Below are 13,121 nucleotides of genomic sequence, written 5' to 3' on the forward strand. Positions count from 1 at the left end.
GTGTTAAAAGGGGACAGTAGGCTGAACTGTGGGATGTATTTACCCATGCATCCAAGCCCTACCTCAAAACTGTGCAGTACTGACATGAAAACATCATGATGGCCAGAGCTTCCCAGAAAATGCACAGGGAAATGCATGAAGAATAGGCTGCCACTCATTTTTGCCGATGTTATGGGCACAGAAGGAAACTGCCTAAAACCACCATGGGACTACCCACACAGTAGTCTGAAACCATTGGGAGTGGCAATGCTGATTGCCAAAAGCAAACCCATAACTGTGGAGAATTTGTTTTCTTAAATCCCAAAAAGGGGTGCAGTACCAGTACTCACCACTATCCAAAAGCCGGCGTTTTAAAACAACACCAGATTTTACTTTTTGCAAAACTGAATAAATGAACCCAAAACAGGCCAAAGAAAGACTTACTGAGAGGTGGATACAATGTAAAGTTATATTCTGAAGTGACTTGAAGGTTTATAACAAGACTGGCTGAGCTGGGGATTTCAGCAGTTTAAGTAAATTTGGACTGAAAGACATTAAAAATCTCAAGGTTTAAGAGAAATGAGTGACCTACTTTGAGTGTCACATAGGTTGCAATTGTTTAAATGTCATAGTTTTGAACTTAGAATCAGCATTCTAGCTGCATATGTAAAAAAATGTCTTGACTTAACTGGGGAACAAAAAGTGACATTTTATCTGAAACTTGGCTTAAGGAACTGAATTCTGCCTGGCAACTACCCCCATCAGGAGTGAAACTTGAGTCACAGCTGTGTTCCCAGGCCTATCTGCCTTTTGCTGGCCACACTAAGGATATGCCATCTCCCTGATAATTGAATTAAGGGGAGCCCCACAGAACACAGGAGCTCTGAACAATGCAACCCCCTTCACCCAGGCAGATGGTTTATTACAGAGGTCGTAAAGTAGCTTCCTCCTGAAGCAAAGGGGAGGGGCACTGCCTGTGAGAGCAAGCTGGCTTGGCAGAACTGGAAAAACCAGAAATTCAACCTTGTGCTGGAGGAAAACCACACCCCTTTGGGGCCAGAACATAACTCTAAAAAGATGAATAACTCATAGAGCGGACATGTGAAAATTTTATCAATGATACCATAATTCTTGTGATTTTTCTGCCCACATTTTAAGAGGTTTTTCGAACCGGTGGCATGTTCAGGGGGGTTTTAGCGGAAAAGAGGATATTACTCAAAATGTGTGCATGTGAAAAATCTGACACTTCATCAACTAATGTCCATACTCCTTGCGCACATGTGTGTAAATTTGGGGTAATGTACGGTATTGCAAACCAGTTAAAAAGTGCAAAATATTGCCATTTCTGAATGTAAGCCCCCAGGAAGAGCAAAGTTTGGACAGAGTATATCTCCTGTGATATGTGATGTGTGCATGTAATTTTAAACCAATGTTTACCTGTGCAAATATGTCTTTTGTTATCATATATAGAATGTGTGCAATTTGACTGGGGAGTGTCCTCTCTGCAAGCCATAAAATGACATCGCTCTGACTCACAGTTCCTTCCCCAATCAAGTGAGAAATGGAAGTTTGACCAATTAGAAGCTGAGAGAGAGGTAGGGTCAGTGATGCTCACACACACCCATTTTAAAAACACATAAAAGCAGAGAGACAGGACAGATAGGGACCTTCAAATCCATTTGCAGCTGGAAGCTCTGCCGGGAAAATCCATACTTTACCTCCATCAATCTCCAGAGAAAGCTGTGCAGAAAGATCCAGACTTTAAATCCCTCAATCTTCAGAACCAGAGAGAGCTGACCCAGATCACTGTGAAGTGCAGATACCAGAGGCGAGTCTAAAACCTGACCAGATCCGTGGCGAGGTCCATTTCACTCAAGAATATAGTGTGAGTACCTAGAAAACTGTGCAGAACCAATCTCTTAGTTAAAATCATATAATTCAATCCATTTTTAATCTAAGTAGAACTGCAGCTTAGCAATTGTGTTATCCTGCCATCATTTTTAAAACTGAAAAAGTGCTGCGTTTAAAATTTGCAAAACCAAAAACGACCTTTACTAAATCGCTCATATCTCCGCGACCGTTTGTCTTAGAGACTTGCAGTAACTTTCATCTGGAAGCTGAGATCCTAGGCTTTCTTAGGACCCCAAAACGATAGTGATAGTCCTTGTAGTTCCTCTGTAATAGCGCTCGGCGCATTCGCGAATTTTACCGCGATTTGCACATTTCTCCACGTGTAAAAAAATCTGCTGCTGCTTGCCTTCCATTTGCCAGAAATTCGTTTAACCTGCTAATCATTCCTGAATCATTGCAAGAGTGAGCCTGGACTAATATTAACTAGATACCACTCACCCTGAACCTCTGAAAGGGAATTAAAAGCATTTCCAGCATATTTCTCATCCATTGCTAGCACATATAAAAGCATTTGGGCCTGTGTTTTCAAAACTCCTATCTGTTTTCTTTAAGCGTGCTTGGGGGGGATTGAACTGAATTACATTGATTGCATTTCTGAGAACTGTGTGCTTTCCTCCCATTTCCTTGCATTGCATAAAGAGGGGGGGAGTGAATAGCCAGAGAAAAGTGATTACATTGTTTGGTTGAAATCATATTGAGTATTTTCTGTACTGCATTCATTGAATATTGCATCCACCTGAGCTTACATAAAGCATTCTGTACCACCTTCTTCTTTTGTTCCTATTCACCTGTGTGCTACCTTATCCATTTCATGTCAACTCCTTATTGATTATAGAGAAGCGTGTTGGTGCCAGATTCTCCGTTGTTAATATTTATCATATCAGATTAAGTGTGATATTCAATTATTAATTTACTATAAAGCGTGATATCTATATCTATTGTTTAAATTATCAAATAAACCTTTTAACTTGCAAAACAGAACTACTTCTTGGCTCAGTGGGGTCAGGAGGATTCCAAGAGAGGGATGTTATATAGGGGTAGTCATCCAGAACGCATGAACTGGACATAAAGATATATCAATAAGGGTTTTCATTCAGTATTATAGACTAGGCGTTGACTTAGCTGTAGTGTTGAATTGAATCCTCTTACAAATTGGGGGCTCGGGCCGGACGTTTGGGTTAGATTTACCATTTGTGCAGATTAATACAGCATGCCAGCTGACCAGATACACATATCCGGTCGGATCACCACGCTGTGTTACGCTGTAAAGCACTCCTCAAAAGGGACACTCCAAGAAAAGTTCTGTTCTGCAAAAATAAAATACTAACTTCTGTAAGTCAGGACAGAGACCAATCTCTAGAATGACGACCTTGGTAGATATGAAAATAGCCAGAGAGCACTTCTTACATAAACTATTTGTGAGAGGTGAATGGGCTGAGCAGGGCCAGGATGCCTGGTTGCAGGCCATCACGCGACAGGTCACTGAAACAGGGTCAGACTTATGGAGAGATCAGGGTCCATTACATGTGGCCCTGAGTGAACTATATATGGCTCCTAAGGCCAAAGATGAACACGACAAGATTGTTAGGATAGCGGCATATTTATATGTATATATGGGAGCCATACAGAATAAATGTGCTGAAGGCCATGATCTGGCAAAAAGACAACAGATGGCGTTAGAGAAGGCCCAATCTGATCTGGACTCTTCTGAGCAAAGGCTGCACAGGAGCCAGGAGTCAGAAAATGAGACCAGGCAGTACATCACTAAAATAAAGGAGGATATGGATGTGCTGCAAAAGGAAAAGTCAGAACAGGATACCAGATTTCTGGCCTTGCAGAAGGAACACCAAGAAGGTTTGGACTCCCTACTGCAAAGCCAGAAAAAGCTGGAGCAACAACTGGACTTCAACAGGGTATGTGCTGAGCAGGTAGTCAACCTGCAAGGCCACCTAGATAGGGAAAAGGCAGAAAGCAATAAACTGATTCTGAAAGACCTGGATACCCAGGCAGAGTTTGATGAAGAGCGCCGGAAAGCTGGTGCCCTTCAAAGGCAGAGGGACGACCTGGCAGCACAGATGCAGGCTCTCAGTCAGGAAAGAGACACTTTAGGCCAGAAAGTCTGCCACTTAAAAAAGGAAATTGAAGAAAATCACCTGGCCCTCCAGGGGCTGGGTGACCTCCAAAAAGAAAACCAGAACTTGGTAGAGCACACCAGAAGGGTGGAAGATGCTCTGGCAAGAAAGGAGCAGGCCGGTAGGGATGGGACTCAGGTGGTAAACCTCCTGCAGCAAAGACTGGCCCAGTTCTCCAGGACCAACCAGGAAGCACAGAGGGAAAATGAGGCCCTCTGTCAACACAATGATAGGCTCCAACAACAGGTAGCGATGCAGGAGAGACTGATAGAGTCTAGTAAGGCCTTGACTGAGGAACTGAAAGCACAAATGCAGGCTCTTGCATTGCAACAGGGAGCAGGGGCGGATAGAGATGAGGTCCGCTGGGAAAGAGAGACTCCTGACCATAACCGCAGGAGCCCTAACATCAGGGGCCTTCATCTCCCACAGTCCCTGGACTCTACCACCCCCATGTCCCCTGGCGCACATGAGCACAGGGCCACAGGGATGGCAGATTACTATCCAGCTAAGAGTATGGGGCTCATAGGCCAGTACCACTCAGGAATGGAGGGGTGGGCATCCGGGTATGGGCACCCAAGTACAGTACAGTTCAATGGGGAACCCCAGGAGAGTAGGCCCATTAAGGGCATCCTGAAAACCTCTGCCCAGTTAGGTCAGTGGAGGGGGTACCCATCAAATCCTGGCAGCAAGGAGGAATCTGAAGACTCCTCTGAACTGCTCAGGACACAGGAGACCAGGTCCCCACATTCTGCCAGCCGTTCCCAGGCTCGCAGAATCCGGGAAAACCTGGAAGAACAGACGGGAACCTCTGGGAGCAGTGCCTCTGAGTCCGAGGACGAATGGACAAGGGTTACCCGAACCAAAAAGGCCAATAAGGCAAAAAGGGCCTTGCTTAAGGACCCCTTAAAGCAGATTAAGGCGATCAGGAGCGTCATCACGCCTTACCATAAGAACGCTAAGTATTCTGTTTGGGAGCACTTAGAGTTGTTTGAACAAATGATGGAGACTTTCCATTTGAAGGACAGCCAAAGCTGTATTCAATATGTAAAGTGGACCTTCTCCCCGGAATACTCCAGTTTCTTTGCGGGGCTGGAGGACCAAAATCATTTAAGATGGTCCGCCTATAAGGCGGCCATCTTGAAACATTTTTCTGTTCACAGAAATCCTCAAGAGGCTCGCAAGGCAGCCTACAATTTGCAATGTGGGGAGGATCAGGCCTCACAAGAATTTGTGCAGGAGTTAAAGCGTGCTTTTGCACAGACCACAAGAAGGGTGCGCACGGATAGCAGAGAATCTATTAATACGTTTTTCCATGCCTTGCCCAAATATATCATGACCCAGCTCGTGAGGGATTTTCACGAGAAAAGATCTTTAGACTGGGTCATTGAACAGGCTACCCGGATCTATGAGGTGCAGAAACCGATAGATAGCAAAAGTAATGCCCAGAAAAACCCCAAAGCCAACAGCACCCCTGCTGCTGCCAAGGTTGCAGAGGTAAAGGTCACCCCCGTTTTGGATTTGGAGATGGGGGGGCCTAAAAACCTACCTGCACCTAATAATGCTAGGCCCAGGAGGTCCTCGGGTCAGTCACAGACAGGGAGCCAAGGAGGCAGCCCCACAAATGGGGTCCCTCGCTCTCCTGATTATGTAAGTCCCCGTTACAAGGGAAATCGACCCATCCTGGGTTATGTGTGGACTCCTCCAGCCCAAGGGGGGGGATCCAGCCAAGCACCAAACCCAGGGAACTTCCCTCCAAACTTCCCACAGGAGGGCAGAAATTTACCAAACTCTGGGCAGAACTTTTTCCCCAGATATCCACCCGACTTTCAGCCCCAAAACCATCCATCCTTCTTTCCCCAATTCCCTGAGCCCAGACCACTGAATCCGGGAGAGGGGAGGCCAAGGGTGGAGGGGTACCCAAATCTTCCCAACCAGGGGTACTACCAAAGAAGGGATAGCTACCCTTCCCGGGATCAGCCCAGGGGAGAAAACAGGGCCCCGTATCAGCCTGAGCGGGTTTCCCAGTTAGAGCGCCAGGTTCAAAACATGGCGCGGGATATGGGTCACATACTGAGGGCTCAGCAGAACCCTCAGATCAGCATGCCGGCGCAGAACGCACCCAACTCTGGACCTGGTGCTCCAGAACAATGACGGGGGCAGCACCCCGATAACTCACCGGTTCCCAGGGAGGAGGCACAAGGGGAAGGGGGGTGTAAAGCCTTGGAGGAAGCTTCCTTCCTCACTTGTAAACAGCCCCTGGAAACCCAGGAACCGGAAACAAAATCTCTTGCCCCTGAAAGTCTGCCTCCTAAGGAGCAGAGGGGGGGTAGGAGAAACAAAAGACCCAAACAGACTCTGTTTGAGGAGGAGGTACAGATATTCCAATTTGAGGGAGAGGGATCCTCAGAGGATCCTGGGAAAAGGATCTTCTCCTTCAGAGAGGGGGGAACTCCTCCCAAAGAAAAATGGGTCCCTAGGGATGCAAATCCAGACTGGGGAGATGTGGAGACTGAGCTACCGCCGCCCACCATCTCATCCCAGAACCAACCGCAAGAAAATCCCCTGGTTCAAACCCATCCTGGTGACTGCCTCCAAAAAGGGGGGGGCGGCCCAGATCCGGAGCCAGGGGAACCCACAATGGCTCTGATCTCCAGTTGCCAAATTTTTCTTTCAGATTCCCAAGACTCTCCACAGAATTCTGCCCAAATCTCTTCGCTAGCGATGTCCAAAACCAGAAAATTAGCCCACCAGTTGTCCAAAAATGTACATTATCTGTGCCCCCTTGAGGAGAAGGAGGGAAGGTATTATGCCCCGGTACAAGTACAGGGGCAGGGTACAATCTTGGCACTGGTGGACACTGGATCTCAGGCTACCCTTCTGTCCAGAAGGGCCTTTGACGAACTGAATGCAGGAAGGGGAGAGAATTACCGAATTCCTCTCACCTCTCTTCCTGGACAACTCCAGAACTTCGACGGGAAGGAAATTCCCGTTGAGGGGACGGCAGATTTGGACATAAAAATTGGGCGACATAAGTTGAAACACCCGGTCATAGTAGTGACCCCAGAGGGCACCCCTTGTTTACTAGGGAATGACCTCCTGAGAAGGTTGTCACCCCTAATAGATTGCGTAAACAAGGTCCTCTGGACCCAGACTAGCCGACCAATAAAATTAAAACAGAGTGTCCACCATGTTAGTTTAAACGGCACCTGCCACATGGTTGAACAAAAACCTGACCAAGTAGAATTTCACTTCCAGAATAGCCAAATTCCAGACGTGACAGTAATAGCAGTAGGACAACAGACTGGTGATGGGGGGTCCTCTCTATTTCTGAAAATCAACCTTCCTTCCAGTCTAAAGTGGTACTCCACACTGGAAGGAAACACTCTGAGATTCTATACTAATCCACAATCAGAAACTCCCACTTCTATAGTCCAGAAAGATGTGAAATCAGCTCAGAGCCTGGCTGATATTCAGCAAATTGGAGAGCAGTTGTTCATCCCTGTCCAGTTAAATGATGGGAAGGACTCGGTTCTCGCTCGAGTGTGTGTGAACAACGGTAAGAGCTTCATCAGCGAAGCCATGTTCCGCCAACTCCCAAAAGATCCAGCCATTCCCACATTCAAACTGATAGACAAATGGGAAATGGACCTGGAAGCGCCTAATTCCAAACATCTCCTGCCAAGCAGGTGTATGCTCAAAATCTCCATTGGCAACAAGAGCATAGTCCACAATTGTTGGGTCGTGCGAGACGTCCCTGCCGCCTTTTACTTAGGCAGTGACATTCTCAATCGCTTTGCCATTAGTTTGGACCTAATAAACTTCAAAGCTTGGTCCCGATTAGCGGATAATCCCATGGGCTTTGATGATCCAGAAAAAGCATTTAGGTCAGCTCAATTGCTACCTTATGCAGTTGAAATTCAGATCAAAGAGGAAGTCACCATCCCAGAAAGGACCCGACAATTCTCCCTGGAAGTGAAAGTTAAAAGAGGACAACATTTGCAAAACCCTGATGCTTACATACATCTAAACGCTTCTCTCCAACAGCAAGGGTTAGGGGTAAACCCAACTCCATTAGTCAACATAGAACATGACACCATTCCAATAGAGGTGGATAACAGCGACTTAAAGAGTATTACTCTAGCCGCAGGCACCATTATTGGAATGGCGGTTGATGACCGACATTTCTCCATTGATCTTGGAAATGAACTGCTAGGGCCAATCCCCAAGGACTGCTTTGACAGTGACAGTGATGACAATACAACACCAGACAGGATTTTTACCCGGCATGGGGGGGACTTCCTGGTGTACACTTCCTGCCCCTATGGTAAGGAAGATGTGACTTGTGACTTCAGGAGGGATGAGGTGATTTTCCAGGTCCATGAGGGCTGCCTTTCCCACTTGAAGCCTCCAGTCCAAATCAGCACTCTGACCAGGGACTTCTCCACCCAGTTGGAGGAGGCCGCGGAGATAGCCAAACCAGAAGTCTTTCCAGGCTTCAGGCAGATGGTGGAAGAGAGAGTCAACCTAGCTGATGCCTGTGTGACTCTGGAACAAAAGCAAAAGTTGAAACAAGTTTTCTTGGATTTCCAAGATCTCTTTGCGGTAGACTCATATGACTGTGGTCGCACTGACATCCACACAACCACCATCCCCACGGACCCTGGCATGACTCCTGTGTTTGTGAAGCAATATCGCTTGCCTCTCACATCAATGGAGTCCCTTACTGAAATAATTAAGAACCTTGAGTCCCGGGGAATAATCCGTCCAGTTCACAGCACCTTCAATAATCCGGTGCTGGGAATATTGAAGCCAAACGGCCAGTGGAGGCTCTGCGCCGACCTCAGGGAGCTCAACAAACGGGTCCACACTTCCCGATGGCCTCTTCCCTACATTGACCAAGGGCTGGCCCAGATTCAGGGGTCACAGGTATTCACTGCAATAGACCTGACCAATGGATACTGGACTGTGCCTGTCAGTAGGGAGGACCAATACAAACTGGCTTTTACCTTTGGGGGCCAGCAGTACACATGGACCCGGACTCCTTTCGGATACCTCAACTCCGGTAATGAGTTCAACATTTTTCTACACAAGGCCATGCCCGACCTGGGTGCGAGGGGTAACCTGGCTTATGTAGATGATGTCCTCATCAAAAGTTCATCTGTGGAGGAACACATAGCGGAGATCCGTTATGTTCTGACGCAGTTGAGGGCCGCCGGAGCAAAACTTTCCTTTCAGAAAGCACAGTGGTGTAGAACCCGTGTTAATTTCTTGGGGCATGAGATTACTCCTCAGGGTCTCTGTCCCCAGGAAAAGAAAGTGGAAGCCCTCCAAAAACTGAAAGACCCCACAACTCTGCGGGAACTAAGGAGCCTCCTTGGACTGACTAATTACAGCAGAAAGTTCATTGAGGGCTACGCAGAGATCACCAGACCCCTGATTAATCTCCTGAAGGGGGGGGTCAAGTGGGAATGGGGTCCAGAACAAGCCGAGGCAGTAAGACAACTCAAAAGAAGCCTCTCACAAGCGCCCTGCCTAGCTTACCCTGTCAGAAACAAGGAGTTCTTCCTGGAGACAGGGTTCTCTAATACGTGCCTGACGGCAGTATTATACCATAAGCATGACAAGGTCAATAAAGTAATCTCCTATGCGAGCAAAACTTTATCCTCTGTGGAGGAAAAATTCAACGATTGTGAGAAGGCACTCCTGGCAACGGTGTGGGCATTGAAGAATTACCGCCCGTTTATCCAGGGGGAACACATCATAGTGGAGACTCCACACCAGCCTCTGCAATATCTCCAAAGTGACAGAATCCGGGCCGGAAATGTGAGTAATTCCCGAATTACTTCCTGGATTCTGTCAATGCAAGGCTTTCCTGTGGAGGTCCGATACGGCCAAAACAAGAAGAGTCCCCTCGCGCAAGGTCTGGCTGACTTGCATGATTGTGCCAGAGAAAACTGTCTCGAGGACGAAGGTCTAAAAATAAAGGACAACATGGAGGCATACTTTAATTCCCCCCACAAAGTCTTTGAAGAAGACAAGTGTGAGGGAATGCCCACTGTCTATGTGGATGGATGCTCTTACCATGTTGACAACGACGGGGAGAAAGAACTGGTGGCCGGCGTAGGGAATGCATGGGTGAATGAGTCCCCAGAACCCTCGGCTGGATACAAAATTGGTCCCCGAAGTAGTCAGGTGGCAGAATTGATGGCTGTGCATCAGGCCATCCTCACTGCTGTCCAGCATCAACTCCACGAACTGGTCATAATCACAGATTTGGATTATGTACGGAACGGGTTCGTGGAGCACCTGGTTAATTGGAAAACCAGAGGCATGTTATGTGCTAACAACAAACCCTTGAAACATGGGAAGTTGATCCAAAACATTGATGATCTGGTCACCTCGAATGAGATGACCATCTATTGGAAAAAGATCAAGGGTCATTCCAAAGTAGAGGGACCAGACAAAACTGGAAATGACTTAGCTGATCAGCTGGCCAAAACCGGGGCCATCCAAGGGGATCTAATTGAGATTGAGTCCCTGTTGGGGGAAATCCAGGTCACTGCTATCACTAGGTCCCAGACGAATGCTCACAACGACCTTTCAATTGTACAATGGAGTAAGGAGACCCCTGATGCTGATTTGATTACCGCTCAGAAGGGGGATCCAATAATTGGTAAATTTTACCAGCACTTTGAGGACCCTGAGAACTTTCCCCTGACGGATACCGATTACATTGGGAAAGAGGACCTAAGAGTGTTGATGAAATGTCCAAAAATGTTCCAAATCCAAGACGGTTTGCTGGTAAGGAAATCCAAAGCTGGCCACGATCAGTGGGTGGTTCCTACCTCATTCCGAAGCCTGATGTTAAGTCACGCCCATGATGCGGCCACCGCCGGTCATAGGGGGTTTCACACAACATTGGAAATCTTAAGAGAGGTTGCATACTGGCCACACATGGGGCAGGACCTCGACCAATACTTGAAGGGGTGTCTTGTGTGTGCACAATTTCAGCCATCATCCCTCACGCACCGTGCGCCTCTCCAAAAGAGGGGAATGACACTGCCATGGTCAGATTTACAAATCGACTTTGTAGGCCCCGTGATTCGCTCTGCTAGGGGGAATAAGTACATGTTGACTGTGACATGCTTGTTTACCAAGTGGGTGGAATGTCTCCCAGCCCCAAATTGCAAGGCAGAAACTGCAGCTGCCTTGATGATTAACCACATCTTTTCCCGTTTTGGTCTACCTCAAAGGATTGAGTCAGACAGAGGTAGCCACTTCACCAGTGAAGTAATGACAAAGATGTGGGAGATACTGGGGGTCAAAAGGAAGTTGCATATTGCTTATCGGCCAGCTTCTTCTGGGGCCGTAGAGAGATATAACCGGACAATTGTGAGCATATTAAAGAAGTTTGTGGCAGATTCTGGGCCAAGTTGGGATATCCGATTACCTCTGGTCCTAATGGCCATCAGATCTACCCCTTCATCTGCAACCAAAATGTCACCATTTGAGTTGATGACTGGACGCAAGATGGTGCTTCCTCAGCATTTGCTCTATAGGACCCAAGAGCAGACACTGATAAATGCCTCCACTACTCATGAGTATGTGGAGAATTTAAGGAAACACCTCCAACATGCTTTTGCTTACGCTCAGCGGAATCTAGAAAGATCGGCTGATAGCATGAAGACCCATTATGACCTGAAAGCTTCCAGGAAGGAATATCAGGTGGGAGACCGGGTCTATCTATACAACTTCCAAAGGAACCAGGCCAAGCAGCGCAAATTTTTGCCTACATGGAAGGGACCCTTTGAGATCATCGACAAGATCTCCCCTGTGGCCTACAAAATCCACATCCCCAAAGGTCCTTTGGCAGCGGGGGAAGACAAGTGGGTCCACATAAACCAGTTGAAATGTTGCCATCCCAGGCACACTCTGCAACAACTGGAGGAATCCTCTGGAATCCTAGCGGGTATTGTCTCAGACTAATTCAGTTCCAACCATAAAACAGACCACATCTAGTCTCTAAAATATTGTGATTTGCATGAAACTGTCTCTTAGTTATACCGTTTTTTTTTTCCAAAATAAGAATGTAATGTTTTGTTATGATGAAATGCATATGCTGCCCCACTATCTCAACAGTGGTGGAAAAATGTCTATGAATAGGTATTGCCGCTCTTCCTTTGTCGTCCTAGGAGAAAGAAAACCTTGAGACGGGCCAAGGAGGACGATCCGGAGACCGCGAGCAGAGACGCAATGGGCCCGGGGTACCGCCCAATATTCCCATCAGGACCGGCGAGGAGAACCGATCGATCAGTACCGAATGGAGGAAAAGATGCTGAACTGTGCCATCTACCGGAAGAAGATGAGAACTACATCCCAGATCTTGCGTGTCCCACCAGTGAAGGATCAGATGGCCACCGCAAGAAGGGGGGCTTTTGGGATGTATTTACCCATGCATCCGAGCCCTACCTCAAAACTGTGCAGTACTGACATGAAAACATCATGATGGCCAGAGCTTCCCAGAAAATGCACAGGGAAATGCATGAAGAATAGGCTGCCACTCATTTTTGCCGATGTTATGGGCACAGAAAGAAACTGCCTAAAACCACCATGGGACTACCCACACAGTAGTCGGAAACCATTGGGAGTGGCAATGCTGATTGCCAAAAGCAAACCCATAACTGTGGAGAATTCGTTTTCTTAAATCCCAAAAAGGGGTGCAGTACCAGTACTCACCACTATCCAAAAGCCGGCGTTTTAAAACAACACCAGATTTTACTTTTTGCAAAACTGAATAAATGAACCCAAAACAGGCCAAAGAAAGACTTACTGAGAGGTGGATACAATGTAAAGTTATATTCTGAAGTGACTTGAAGGTTTATAACAAGACTGGCTGAGCTGGGGATTTCAGCAGTTTAAGTAAATTTGGACTGAAAGACATTAAAAATCTCAAGGTTTAAGAGAAATGAGTGACCTACTTTGAGTGTCACATAGGTTGCAATTGTTTAAATGTCATAGTTTTGAACTTAGAATCAGCATTCTAGCTGCATATGTAAAAAAATGTCTTGACTTAACTGGGGAACAAAAAGTGACATTTTA

Source organism: Ambystoma mexicanum, chromosome 11 (genome assembly GCF_040938575.1).
Source record: "Ambystoma mexicanum isolate Mex_15411 chromosome 11, UKY_AmexF1_1, whole genome shotgun sequence".
Taxonomy (NCBI): domain Eukaryota; kingdom Metazoa; phylum Chordata; class Amphibia; order Caudata; family Ambystomatidae; genus Ambystoma; species Ambystoma mexicanum.